This window comes from Sapajus apella, unplaced genomic scaffold (assembly GCF_009761245.1).
Source record: "Sapajus apella isolate SASKATOON/1434 unplaced genomic scaffold, GSC_monkey_1.0 scaffold27, whole genome shotgun sequence".
In the NCBI taxonomy this organism is placed as follows: Eukaryota; Metazoa; Chordata; class Mammalia; order Primates; family Cebidae; genus Sapajus; species Sapajus apella.
In genome coordinates this window covers 850,634-866,223 of record NW_022436967.1, presented here as the reverse complement: position 1 = coordinate 866,223, position 15,590 = coordinate 850,634, and the positions used below count along the sequence as shown (strand labels likewise).

The window sequence follows — 15,590 nt, the reverse complement described above, 5'->3', positions numbered from 1 at the left end:
CACCCCCCAACCCAGAAAGTAAAGTTCTTTGTCTGACTTCCCCGCCTTCCAGATAGGTAGAAATTCCAGGTGAGCCTTTGTGTTCAAAAAAGCCCGCGGAAAGCTCTGCGAGGCGGGGGCTCTGTAACCAATCCAGTATCAGAGTCGAACATGAATCACTCCAGAGGACGTTTGAAAGAACTCCACTCATTGGACGAGATCGTGAATGGGGCAGGAATAACTTCAGGGTTAAAACCCCACTGCTCCTTACCTATACAGATATCCCCTCCAGATTCCCCTCCAATGGTAGCGTCAGAGCTCTCTCTCTTTCTCTCTCTCTATGCCTAATAAATCTCTTCTTTACTAAATTCTTTGGGTCCATGATATTTATTGAAACGGTAAGTTCACCACACCTCTGGGGCCCCTTTCCCCATCCTTGGGGTAAAGAGGTCAAGGACCTGGGCACATCAGATCTGGGGAACTGAAAGCATCTTCCAGATGCCTCTGCTCCCCACCCCCAGTTACAATATCAGGGTACAGGATGGCTTCCTCAAGAATGAAGTTGTCATGCCCAAGCCAAACTCAGTGACAGCCCTTGAATTCATAGAAATCCTGGGCAGAACACACATGTTTGTCATGATTGTCAAGGATTACTGATTACACCATAGTGTTTCATCTGTACCTAGGGACATTGGAAGGCATCAAACTACAATGCTCCTCATGCCCTTAAGCTGCTAAAAATGAATCATCTAAAATGCCTCCTCCTGGCCTCCCAGGAAGGCGTTATAGAGATTCTCATGAAGAATTATTATCTCTTTTAAATAACAGCTAGGCATCAACAGAAAATTTTCTCTGTACTGTTGCCATCAATTAAAGACAACTTATAGTGGCACAATCTACTCAGAGAAAAGGTGGTTCTAAATCAATGCAAAATAACAAAAAGATAAAAAGCATATCCCCAGAGACACACCAGGAGATGCATATGTGTTGCATTTATTAAAATTCAGAAATAAGCATAAGGCAAAAAAATGACAATTAAACCAAGAGTTTAAATTATGTAGAATATTTTATAAAATTATAACTTTGCTTTCCTTTGGGGAAACTAAGGATGAAAATTACAGTTTCGTGAGAGTGTTTGCTGTTGATTCGAAAGGCATCGGCTTAATCCTTAGCATTTATTTTTTAATGAATGAATGAAAATAAAAAGAAGGATGAAATATTATTCAAGAAAAAGATTGGTGCTCCGAAAGTTTTAAAATAATATTGCAACTCCAAAATTACATGTAAATCCCTCAAAATAGCCCAAGTAGGCACCCTCTCCCAATCTAATGGCTGTTTAACCATTGGAACAGGTGATCTACCATTTGTTTTGTTGTTTGTTTGTTTTTTGGAAACAGAGTCTTGCTCTGTCACCCAGGCTGGAGTGCAGTGGTGTGATCCTGGCTCACTGCAACCTCCACCTCCTGGATTCAAATGATTCTCCTGCCTCATCGTTCTAAGTAGCTGGGACTACAGGCACCTGCCACCACACCCAGCTATTTTTTTTTTTTTTTTTTTGTATTTTTAGTAGAGACGGGTTTCACTATGTTGGCCAGGATGTTCTCAAACTCCTCACCTCAGGTGATCCACCCACCTCAGCCTCCCAAAGTGCTGGGATTACAGGCGTGAGCTACCACGCCTGGCCGTGATCTTTTTAATATTGCCTACGTATTGGCAGGAAATATGAGTATTTGCTCTATTTTGTTTTAAATAGAAACTTCTAATTGCATTTTTTTTCATTTGGAATCACACCGCCAAGGCGGTACACTGTAGGAAACAGAACAATCCTAGGGGCCATGGGCCTTTGTGAGAGGTATAAGTCTTGCTCCATCCCATTTCAGATGTGCAAGATGTTTACCCTGATATAGCTTATGTATCTTTAAGAAACTCAACTAATACTAATTCAGTGCCATTTCCAAGTTATCAAGAGGATCCAACAAGACAGTGAGCATAAAATTCTATGACAAGTAACCTAAAATGGTGATTATTTTATTCTTTTTGTTATAGATGAATTATATCTCAGAAAGAACAAGGAAAGTAATAGAAAAAGGAAAGTATAATGCTATCAACAAGGACCACATATTTCTCCATGGCCTGTTTACCCTAATATGTAAATATAGAGGGCTATAAAGAACAAATAACAATTCAAAGAAATAAAAGGCCATTTAATCTTGAATCACAAAGGCCTCTGACAAACCCCAAATCCACCCTCCTGAGGCAAATCACCACTTTCCAAGCCTTGGGATAATCTATTGAGTTTCTCTAGCTCCTCAGAGTTCTTTCTTCTTTTGCCTTGCTGTGATCACTTCTCCAAAAGAGGGACTGAAAGTTTACTTTCAAGTAACTTTGAATGTCCACATTTGATTCTCCAGATTCCTTGTGACTTGCTCCACCAAAGGGAGATTTTATTTCCTCCGTTGCTATTCTACATCAAAATAAAACCACGATGTTTGGTCACTTCCATGTTTGAAGCATTTGCCTTGATCATTTGGGTAAGCATAAATTTTTCACCTGCAATTTAATCATTTTCATTTCCTTAGCAGTGATTTCCAGCTTTGGAAGTCCTATCAGAAAACCAAAACTGTTCTGAAAAAAAGAATGTCTTCTTAACTTTATCTTCCAGGTTTTAAAACAATAGAGACACACCGTGGAATATGTTAAAAAGTATAATTTTTAAAAAGCAGAAAAATAATTTTGGGGTTTTTTGGTCACTGGTTTATTCTTTTTTTTTAATATAGTCAAATTCATACTGCATATACATTTGATATCCTACTTTTTACTTACTATCATATAATTCACATTTTTCATGTCAAAAATTATTTGTAACACAAAATTTAATGCTAGTTATAGCTGCTTTTTCAGATATAATGCCTAATTTTACAATAATAAAATCTCAATTGCTTTGTATTGGTTTATAATAAATGCTAGCTAGTTTGCTACGGAAGCGTGAATCTACTCATAATTTAAACATCAGAAATAGTTTTGAATTCAAGCAAACGTCCTTGTAGCACTGAGACAGTCATCTATTTTTCTCTGTTACCTGTTAAAACGTGAGTTGTTACCTTCATTTTCCTCCTTTTCTTTTTTGTTTTAAAGTGTTGCATTTGGGAAATGTGGTCAGAAACATGTTTTATTTTTTACAATGATCTGAGATTGTCTTTGGGAGTATCTTGTTTGTAAATACACACATTCAGTGGTAAGTATTTTGAGCTTTGACAATGGAGAAAAAAGCTTAAGGTTATTTTTTTTTAAAGTTATAAGGACAGTTGCAAATTTGTTTTCTCTTTCATTGTTTACCTAAAGAATAAAAGGTATAACTATAACCGAGAATTGAATCGGTTCAACGTAGGAGGCCAGACGGCATGCCATTGCTTTCTCCCTCATTTCCTAAGGAACACTTTTAAGAAACTGTGGACAGTGACCGACCATCCCAATCTGTACTGGACTGAAGAGTGTCCTAGGATGGAGGACTTTGGGTGCTAACACTAGGACAGTTCTAGGCAGACTAGGATGTTTGGTCACCCCTGAACAATTTTCCAGAGTGAAGTTTACTCAATGTCAAACTCTCAGAGCTTAAATCCAACTAACTGAACCAGTTCCTGCTGAAGATTTATAATCCCCTTGCCGTGACAGGGAGTCTTCACAACTGAATCAACTGAATAATCAGAACAATCTTGGATGATGGACATTGGGCTTACCCATCTTAGTGATGATGTTTTTAAAACATTTGTGAAGGCTGCATGTACCAGTTATAATATGCCATAACCAGGTGACCTGGCCACCAACCCCTCTCATTCTCTACCCCCTCCACTGCCCCTGGCTTCTTGCCCGCTATGCTCCTGTCCCTCCGGCTTCCTGCAGCTCAAGTGTTTCTGCATGCAGCTCCCTCTTCCTCTGTCCTTACTCTTCTGCCAAATATCACGAAGTTTGCTCCCTCACTCAAATCTTGGCACAAATCTCACTTCATCAGGGAGGACCTCCCTGATGACCCATTATAAAATAACATTCTCTCTTTTAATCCCCATCCCTTTACCATTTTATTTTATTTTACTTTATTTTATTTTTTGAGACAGAGTCTCACCCTGTCACCCAGGCTGGAGTACAGTGGCATAATCTCAGCTCACTGCAACCTCCACCTCCCGGGTTCAAGCAACTCTCCTGTCTCAGCCCCACAAACAGTTGAGATTACAGGCGTGCGTCACCATGCCCAGCTAATTTTTTTGTATTTTAGTAGAGATGGGGTTTCACTGTGTTGCCCAAGCTGGTCCCAAACTCCTGAGCTCAGGCAATCCATCAAGCCTTGGCCTCCCAAATGCTAGGATTACAGTCATGAGCCACTGCGCCTGGCCAACAATCATTTTGAATGCCATATTATTTCAAAGTACTTTTCATTTTTGCAACATTTTTCACTTCGTGATTGTTACTTTGGTTTCAAGCATGCTGCTGATGCAGCACTTCTGAGCTGAGTAGTAAGTGACTATTTAAGCGCATTTTACGGGTTTCCCAAGATGGGCTGGTCTCCAGTTTTACTGAGTACATTTGCATAGTGAGCAACATTTGTATTGGGAATTGTTCCTTTAATTTCTAAGGCATTTACACAACCAATTTCCCTGACCAGGATCATTTTCTGGGCCATAAAACACACTAAATTTGGTTTAGTAGGAGGCATCAGTGGAAGCCTCTGTCATGAACTATACCAGCAGTGCGTTCCTCCAACATGTCACCTAAATGTTTCTGAAATTTCACAGAGATCAGCAGATGGTTGAGCTCTCTGATATTGTCCGAAACGGCCCCACAAATCTTTGATTTCATTTGTAAAATTTTAATCTTCAAACAATAAATCATGGATGGGGGGATTAAGATGTACTTTTTAAAATTATTCAAGGATAGCATCCTATGTGCCTATAAGGAGTTAGATACAGGTTCCTCTTTACAATCTTGAAATACATTGGCCTGAAGATATTTGGGAAGAGAGAAGGGAGGCATGCAGATTTGAGATTTGGGAATTTTGAATTTTGTCACTGTATTAGTTCATTCTTGCATTGGTATAAAGAAACACCTGAGACTGGGTAATTTATAAAGAAAAGAGGTGTAATCGGCTCATAGTCCTGCAGGCTTTACAGGAAGCATGGCAATGGCATCTGCTTGGCTTCTGCTAAAACCTCAGGGAGTGTTCAATCATGGCAGAAGGTGAAGGGGGAACAGGCACATCACATGTCGAAAGCAGGAGCAAGCTAGAGAGAGTGGTGGGGAGGCGCCAAACACTTTTAAACAACCAGATCTCATGTGAACTCACAGCAAAAGCTGGCTTACCACCAAGGGGATGGCCCAAACCATTCGTGAGGAATCCACCCCCATGACCCAAACACCTTCCACCAGGCCCCGCCTCCAACACTGGAAATTACAACTCAACATGAGATTTGATGGGGACATATATTCAGACTATATCAGTTACTCACTGAATGAAGAAATAATAAGAATAAGCCCACCAACCAAAAGCTAGGCAACTACCATACCTCAGTGTTCCCACATCAATTGCATGGCTCGCTTTGATATGAGGGCAAATCATAACCGTTCCCTCTCTAAGAGCTACTTTGTGGTCCACAGGGGAGGAAAGGCCTCGTGACACTCAAATGGCCCTGGTACTCACAAGTTAACAAACTTCAAAATGCTGTTTGAAAGAGAAACTAATAACATTAAAAAGAGGTCACGGTACTGTTTGAAAATCTACAAAGGAGTCATGATCTTTGTTCAAGGAAGTAAAATATTAAGGAAATTTGTGTTAGTTGAGTTCTTGACTGAACGTGTGCTGTGAAGTTCTGATTGTGGAAGCTGCTTCCTATTCAAAAAGAAAATAAAACTCTCTTGATATGCAAATGATAAAAATTTGCTTTGGTATCAAATAATACCTAAAAGCAAACTCTCTGCAAAGTATCGCAGAATGGTTTACTTAAGAATATACTGGTTGAACTTCAAAGAAGAGCCTTCTGGCAAATATTTACCCACCCAATATGAAAAGAGATTTTCATCAATTTCCATCGCCTAGCTTTATTTCATTGATTTCTATCATTCAACTTCATTTTTTATTATTATCAGATCATTACCACAAGAAAGCACTACAGTCAAAAGACAACAAATAATAATGATGATAATAACAGTAAATCCAAAAACTTTTATCGGTTAATAACTCTATAACTAACTACAATAAACTACCTTTAGTATACAAACAGGCCTGATGTGATGGCTTATGCCTGTAATCCCAGCACTTTGGGAGGCTGAGGCAGGCAGACTATTTGAGGTCAGAAGTTCGAGACCAGCCTGGCCAACATTTTGGTTTGGAACCCCATCTCTACTAAGAATATGAAAATTAGCCAGGCATGGTGGTGCATACCTATAATCCCAGCTACTCGAGAGGCTGAGGCATGAGAATTGTTTGAACCCAGGAGGCAGAGGTCGCAGTGAGCCTTAATCATGCCACTGCACTCCAGCCTGGACGACAGAGCAAGACTCTGTCTCAAAACAATAAAACATTAAAACAAACCTATAACTTGTGTTTACCAATGCCTCATCAAGCAGGACAGCATAACTGACCCAGTAAAAATTACTCCCTGGCTCAGCAGAGAGAGTGAAAGTAGCTGGAAATTCGTAATAAAACCTTCTGCAACTAGATCAAGGGGATTCCTAGGTTCTTTCACTTGATTTTGCCACATGATTGTGGCCACCATCTTCCTGACTTGTATCCTCGATTTCCTCTGTTGTTCCCTCAAGTAGCTCTCTGCACATACGATTGTATTCCAGTGAGAGCTCTTGCTTCTCTTAGTGGCTCTGTTAGCTCTACTGAAACCAGAAACTTGGCCTGCAGAGGTATGTTCTGTGCTGAGGACACAGTGGCTCTCTAATTCATCTGAGTTCCCGTGGTTGAGCTCAGTTACTAGGCAACACCACCATGAGCCCACAGATCCTGGTTGCACATGTACATGCCTTCTCTGGCTCGCCTTCTGCATTAGCCTCCTTTCCCTGCGATTCAGAGAAGTCCTTGGAGATGGGGCCAGAAGACAAATAGAGTGATTAACAAAGTTCATCTAAAATTACCAATGATCCCTCCTAACGGTGCTGCCATCCCACATCCCAGTCTCTGTCAGAGGAAAACCCTAATTCCAAATAATTTATTGAAAATTGGCAAAGTTCTTTCATGGTGAAAAAGAAAGACAGGAGATGGTGAGCTGAAAGCCCGGTGTCCCTAGCTCTTTTGTCAAGATGCAAGCCTGAGGCAGAGCCTGAAAGTCCATTGTCAACTCTCCTCTACCTGAGGCTCTGAGGGGAGTATGACCCTCACCCTACTGTACCCTGCAGGGCTTATGGTGCCAATTTCTGAAAATAAAAGAATCAGAACCCTGCTGGAAAGTGAAAATGGATTACCTTTGATGGCTCAAATGTTAAAACTAATTTGGAATAGACTTTCTATTTCACTTAGCCTCACCTTGTACCCATTGCATTAATTTTCCTTAGATATCTGTGAATCAAGGCACTACAAATTCATTACTTACTGATGTGTCCAATTTCTTGAAGAGTAACAATGTATCTTCAAATACGCAAATTTAAAATACTGTAGTCCTTTTTTTCATCATACTTTTATCATTTATCTTACCACATTTCAGATGGCATAAAGTGTCCCATGTAGCCATTTGTAATTATAAAACAGGTACACACAGAATTGGAAAGCACATATTTCATGCTTGATTATTGCTTTTCTGTCTGTCCACTAGTGTAATCTATTCTCTCAATTTGGTAAACTGGGTCTCATAATAGCTATGGCAGGGCTAGTGCCATGCAGCCTCCTTTGGGAGTAGGGAGTTTGGGAAGCCAAATAGGATTGAATTATGAACCAGCAGGGTTGGTTGGTTTTATGTATCTGAAAGTATGTAGTTAGTGACATAAATTTTATTCTGGGTGACATAGGTATTACAATTATCAGATCATCAGTGATATCAAATGTGCAGTGAGTCAAATTTGATATGAGTAAACTTTCTAATGATATGACGCTTCAAACTTTCATTTGAACCGTAGCTCACCGTAACCTCTACTGGTTTCAGGTTGATTAGATTCTTGATAGCTAAAGTCATTTCTTCAGAGAATGCTGCTAGAATCTTAAACACACTCCAATATTTAAATTATAAGCTATAGAGATACTTTAAGACTATTCAAAAGATCCCAAATAATAGATAGGTAAATTTCCACTTATCAGCTGCCAGAAGTAGAGACACATCAATGAGGGATTCTCCTAGGATTCTGGTACATTTATGAGATTAAAACCAGCCATACATTGCCAAATGCAACGTCCATCCCAGATGATATCCAATCAATATGTATCAAGCTTCTCCTGAATGAGACAGAGAAGGCTGAGAGCTAAGAGATCTGTCCAACATCTGCCACTAATGAGCTGTGTGGCTTTGGGAATGTCATTTAGTGTTTTTTGGCCTTGCTTTCTTCTGCTGCAAACTGGGCAAGATAATCTGCAGTCCTATCCAAAGAATTTCCTTGCTCAGTTAACAAGGTCATGGTCATTTTGGAGTCCATGGGAGGCCAGAACATAAAACTTCATAATTTCAAGCACTCTTCTATTTTAAGCATCATTATGTTTCAGGGAAAATAGTCCTAAATGTTTTTAAACTAATTCTTCTTAGCAACTTTCTAACAGTGCCCAAATTTATTCAAATTAAGTAGCAAATTGAGACATCCTAGAGCAGATATACTTTCAGTTTTAAATTGCTGCCTTTATATTTTACATATCATTGAATTTTCAAATAATACAATTAGCAAAAATGCAAAAATGTAAGTGAATTGAATTTAAACCGTGAAGCTAGAGGGATAGAAGTTTTTAATCACTAGATGTTCCATAGCATAACTGAATCAAGTTGTTTATGATAATTTTATTACCTCCGCCTTCTTTTTAACAGAGTTATTACATTTTCTCATGATGTATGATATCACACTTTTGAAGCCCTTTCAGTAATTGGAGCTCCATGAAACTGGCTCTAAGATTCATTAATGTGAAAAATTATCTTAAAAGTTAGGTAAATGTAGTTGTTTCATTTTGGTTTTGTACTGCCAGCTATGAAAGATACTTTCTATATCTCTGACAGTATTTCTGATTAAAGATCCCTCTTTTTTGTCAACATTGTATCTTCATGAAGTTCATTTACATTAAACCTATTTGTAACAGGATAGATTTAATTTTTCAAACTATAAATGTGAAAGTGTTCATTTTATCCAAATTGTAAAATTTGTTTCAGAAACCTGATAGCAGGGATACTATCCTTGACCGCTGTTTAGGATCACCTGGGGAATTTGGAGAGAAAATAATTTATATATGGCTGGGCCTGCCCCAGAGTATTTAAATCAGAAACCCTAGATGTGGGAGCAGGTATTGGTATATTTTAAGTACTCCCACAGGGATGTGCAGTCAGGACTGAACTGCTGGCCTAGAGTAACTCCTTACCTCATTGGTACAACAGTCTCTGTTGCATTTTACCATTGGCATTCCCATCCTGATGCCTGCTCCACCACAATGCCCTCTATTTCTTCTGTCTCTAACAGTCTTTCAAAATGCTTCTGAAATAGCAGTTGACTTTCTTTTCTCTTCTTTCATAACAGTTCTGTAGAGTTTGCAGTACATGTATTATCCCAACTGAAAGCCTTGATTTGCCCAAGGGAGCACAAATAATAAGTGATAAGGCAAGAATAAGGATTCAGGCATTCCTATATCAAGTCTAGTGTACTTCCTGCTGTACCACACCACCTTCCATGCTTGGAACCCAGTGCTGACTTTAATCACTCCTGGTCTGCACACAAAACTATACCTTGACATTATCCAAAGAAAATGCAAAGAGGAAAGAAAGGCAACTCATTTTATGTGTAGTTGAGGCCTATTGACTGCCTGTGTTCTCCCATGACAATTCCTTCAAGGGCCTTGGCAAGACCTTCAATGTTTAATTATGGACATTTTATATTACTAAAGATGAGTCATTTTAATAAACAATTAATTCACTAGCTTTAGCCAATTACCAATTAGTTGGAGAGTAGCAGCTAAAATTATGCTCTAGTCTGCTTTTCTCTGTTACTTTGGCCCCTTGTTTTCAAACTCCTTTCCCCTAATTAAAAAAATTCCTAACTCTGACAGCCCTGGCCACCATATCTAGAAAGAAAAACAAGAACCCATATATCCTGACAACATGTTTTAAAGCATTAAAATTAAAGAAAAAAACCTATAAGAAATGTTTTCAGAAGAAAGTAATTTGACTTCAAGATCTGCTAACACAGAATTACATGAATTGTTCAGCGACTTTGATTTTCATAAATCAATTCAAAATCTCAACATTTTCCTCAACAATAGATTTATATTATTTTGCTTGAATAATCCAAATAATTGCTTAAACTGACTATTTCTCTTTATGTCTGTACAAAAGCCATTCATAATAATATCTCAATAGTGTAACTAACTCAAGAGATTTCTAGAGATTAAAAAACAACTATTTTAGTTTGAAAAAAAAAAGCATATATGTAACAAAGAAATCTTCAGTGTTCTTCCAAGATGGCCAAAAACAGAAAGCTCTGGTCTGCAGGTCCAGCGAAATCAACGCAGAAAGCAGGTGATTTCTGCATTTCCAACTGAGGTACCTGGCTCATCTAACTGGGACTAGTTAGACAGTGGGTGCAGCCCATGGTGGGTGAGCTGAAGCAGAGTGGGGCATCACCTCACCCAGGAAGTGCAAGGGGTCACGGAATTCCCTCCCCTCACCAAGGGAACCTGGAGGGACTGTACACTGAGGGATGGTGCACTCTGGCCCAGACACTAGGCTTTTCCCATGGTTTTCACAACACACAGACCAGGAGATTCCCTCAGGTGCCTACACCATCAGGACCCTGGATCTCAGGCACAAAACTGGGAAGCCATTTAGGCAGACACTGAGCTAGCTACAGGAGCTTTTCTTCATACCCCAGTGGCACCTGGAATACCAGCGAGACAGAACTGTTTACCCCCCCAGAAAGGTGGCTGAACCCAGGGAGCCAAGGGGTCTAGCTCAGCAGATCCTACCCCCACAAAGCCCAGCAAGCTAAGATCCACCAGTTTGAAATTCTCACTGCAAGGACAGCAGTCTGAAGTTGACCTGGGATGCTCCAGCTTGGTGTGGGGAGGAATGTCCACCATTACTGAGATGTGAATTGACAGTTCCCCCCTCATAGTATAAACAAAGCCACCAGGAAGTTCTACTGGGCAGAGCCCACTGCAGATTGGCAAAGCTATTGTAGCCAGACTACCTCTCTAGATTCCTCCTGTCTGGGAAAAGCATCTCTGAAAGAAAGGCAGCAGCCCCAGTCAGGGGCTTATAGATAAAACTCCCACCTCCCTAGGATAGAGTACCTGGAGGAAAGGGGAGCTATGGGCGCAGCTTCAGCAGACTTAAACATTCCTGCCTGCCAGCTCTGAAGAGAGCAGCAGATCTCCCAGCAGAGCCCTGGAGCTCTACCAAGGGACATATACCCTTCACAAGTGGGTCCTTGACCCCTTTGCCTCCTTATTGGGAGATACTTCCCAGCAGGGGTTGACAGACACCTCATGCAGGATAGCTCTGGCTGGCATCTGGCAGCTGCCCCTCTGGGATGAAGCTTCCAGAGGAAGGAAAAGGCAGCAATCTTTGCTGCTCTGCAGCCTCCATTGGTGATACCCAGGAAAACATGGTCTGGAGTGAACCTCCAGCATACTCCAGCAGACCTGCAGCAGAGAGACCTGACTTTTAGAAGGAAAACTAACAAACAGAAAGGAATATCATCAACATCAGCAAAAAGAACATCTACACAGAAAGCTTTAAAGATCACTGACATCAAAGACCAAAGGTAGATGAATCCACAAAGATTAGGAAAAACAAGCCAAAAAGGCTGAAAATTTCAAAAACCAGAATGCCTCTGTTCCTCCAAAGAATCACAACTCCTCACTAGCAAGTGAATAAAACTGAAGAATGAGTTTAACGAATTGACGGAAGTAGGCTTCAGAAGGTGGTAATGACAAATTCCTCCGAGCTAAAGGAGCATGTTCTATTGCAATTCAAAGAAGCTAAGAACCTTAAAAAAAGGTTAAAAGAATTGCAAACTAGAATAAACAGTTTAGAGAAGAAGATAAATGACCTGATGAAGCTGAAAAACAAAGCACAAGAACTTCATGAAGCATATACAAGTATCAACAGCTGAATCAATCAAGCAGAAGAAAGGATATCAGAGATTGAAGATCAACTTAGTAAAATAAAGCATGAAGGCAAGATTAGAGGAAAAATAATGAAAAGGAATGAACAAAGCCTCCAAGAAATATGGGACTATGTGAAAAGACCAAACCTACATTTGATTAGTGTACCTGAAAATGATGGGGAGAATGGAACCAAGTTGGAAAACACACTTCAGGATATTATCCAGGAGAACTTCCACCACCTAGCAAGACAGGCCAACATTTGAATTCAGTAAATACAAAGAATACCACAAAGATACTCCTTGATAAGAACAACCCCAAAACACATAATAGTCAGATTCAACAAGGTAGGAATGAAGGAAAAAATGTTAAGGGCAGCCAGAGAGAAATGTCGGGTTAACCACAAAGGGAAGCCCACCAGACTAACAGCAGATCTCTTTGCAGAAACCCTGCAAGCCAGAAGAGAGTAGGGGTTAATATTCAACATTCTTAAAGAAAAGAATTTCAACCCAGAATTTCATATCCGGCCAAACTAAGCTTCATAAGTGAAGGAGAAATAAAATCCTTTATAGACAAGCAAATGCTGAGAGATTTTGTCACCATCAGGCCCAATTGGCCTATCTTACATGAGCTCCTGAAGGAAGCGCTAAATATGGAAAGGAAAAACCAGCATCAGCCACTGCAAAAACACCAAATTGTAAAGACCATCAACACTATGAAGAAACTGCAACAACTAGTAGGCAAAATAACCAGCTAGCATCAGGATGACTGGATCAAATTCACACATAACAATATTTACCTTAAATGTAAATGGGCTAAATGCCCCAATTAAAAGACATAGACTGGCAAATTGGATAGAGAGTCAAGACCCATTGGTGTGCTGTATTCAGGAGACCCATCTCATGTGCAAAGACACACATAGGCTCAAAATAAAGGGATGGAGGAAGATTCACCAAGCAAATGGAAAGCAAAAAAAAGCAGGGGTTGCAATTCGAGTCTCTGATAAAACAGACTTTAAGCCAACAAAGATCAAAAAAGACAAAAAAGGGCATTACATAATGGAAAAGCGATCAATGTAACAAGAAAGGCTAACTATCCTAAATACTTATGCACCCAATTCAGGAGCACTCTGATTCATAAAGCAAGCTCTTAGAGACCTACAAAGAGACTTAGACTCTCACACAATAATAGTGGGAGACTTTAACACCCCACTGTCAATATTAGACAGATCAACAAGACAGAAAATTAACAAGGATATTTAGGATTTGAACTCAGCTCTGGACCAAGCAGACCTAATAGACATTTACAGAACTCTCCACCCCAAAGCAACAGATTATACATTCTTCAAAACAAAAGCCACCTTAGCTTTTTTCCAGTCGAGATCTTAAATTTTTTCCTCCTCTTCCCCAAAAATAGCATGAATGTGGATCCAGCTTGTCCACAAAGCCTGCCTTGCTCCAAAGTGTCTGACTATAAAGACTCTTCACCTACACCTGTGATTTGTGGGCCTGAAGAAAACTATCCATCCTTGCAAATGTCTTCTGCTGAGATGTCTCGCACAGAGACTATCTCTCCTCTTCCTTACTCCATGGATCTGCTTATTCAGGACAGCCCTGATTCTTCCACCAGTCGCAAAGGCAAACAACCCACTTCTGCAGAGAAGAGTGCCACAAAAAAGGAAGACAAGGTCCCCATCAAGAAACAGAAGACCAGAACTGTTTTCTCTTCCACCCATCTGTGTGTACTCAATGATAGATTTCAGAGACAGAAATACCTCAGTCTCCAGCAGATGTAAGAACTTTCCAACATCTTGAACCTCAACTACACGCAGGTTAAGACCTGGTTCCAGAGCCAGAGAATGAAATCTAAGAAGTGGCAGAAAACAACTAGCCAAAGAATAGCAATGGTGTGACTCAGGCCTCAGTACCTACTTACCCCAGCCTCTACTCTTCCTACCACCAGGAATGCCTGGTGAACACAACTGGGAATCTTCCAATGTGGAGCAACCAGACCTGGAGTAATTCAACCTGGAGCAGCCAAACCTGGAATATCCAGTCCGCAGCAACCACTCCTGGAATGCTGAGACCTGGTGCACCCAGTCCTGAAACAATCAGGCCTGGAACAGCCCCTTCTATAACTGTGGAGAGGAATTTCTGCAGCTCTGCATGCAGTTCCAGCCAAATTCTCCTGTCAGTGACTTGGAGGTTGACTTGGAAAGTGCTGGGGAAAGCCATATGTAACACAGCAGACCACTAGGTATTTGAGTACTTCAGAAACCATGGATTTATTCCTAAACTACTTCACGAACATGCAACCTGAAGATGTGTGAAGATGAGTGAAACTGATATTACTCAATTTCATTCTGGGCACTGGCTGAATCCTTCCTCTGCCTCCTCCCCTCTCTAATATGATTTCTCTTGTTTGGAAACCACATGTCCTGGTTTCCATTATGCCTATCCAGTCAATTTGATGGAGGGTGGGGTATGGTTGGAGCTTAATCAGAGAGGTTTCTTTCTTTTTTCCTATTGGAGCTTCCTGGAGAAAAGACATTTTAATAACTTTGGCTGCTAAGGACAACATGATAGAAGCTGTCTCTGGCTATAGATAACTAGATCTAATAGGGTTTAGAATGTAACATCAAAAATAAGAAATAAAAGCACAAATTCGTATGATGAAAGTATATTCCTATAGTTTGGGATTGGGAGGTTTTATTACTTTTCAAAAGACTATTGAGGCTAGGTGAGGTGGCTCACACCTATAATCCCACCACTTCTTTGGGAGGCCAAGGCAGGAAGATCACCTCAGGTTAGCCGTTTGAGATCAGTCTGGCCAATATGGTGAAACCCCATCTCTATTGAAATACAAAAATTAGCCAGGCATGGTGGCAGGCACCTGTAATCCCAGCTACTCAGGAGACTGAGGCAGGAGACTAGCTTGACCCCAGAAACTGGAGGTTATAGTGAGCTGAGATTGCACCACAGCAATCCAGCCTCACTTCTATTGCTTGTTGACAGAGCTAGACTCCATCTCAAAATAAAATAAAATAAGACAAAATAAAAACTCTATTGAGGTGAAGGGTGAAGCGTTAAGCTGTGACATACTTCCATTGATTTCCTCAGCATTTTGGGGTTCTCTTTTACACTAGCCCCTATTTTGTTGATTATGCTAGTATTTGTGGAAAGAGGTCTTGTATTTGCTGCATTACAATGACATCAGTACTACTTTGGCTAGTTTAAGTACAAATGAATAAAACAACCACTTTTCCTTTTAAAAAAAAATAGATTCTTCTCAGCACCATATTGTACTTATTCTAAAATTGACCATATAATTGGAA

At 40.2% G+C, this 15,590-nt stretch overlaps 1 pseudogene; it reads left to right on the top strand.

The window, feature by feature from the left end:
* The first annotated feature begins 13,673 nt into the window (after positions 1-13,673).
* Positions 13,674-14,667, top strand: LOC116560799 (annotated as a pseudogene).
* Positions 14,668-15,590: the final 923 nt, after the last annotated feature.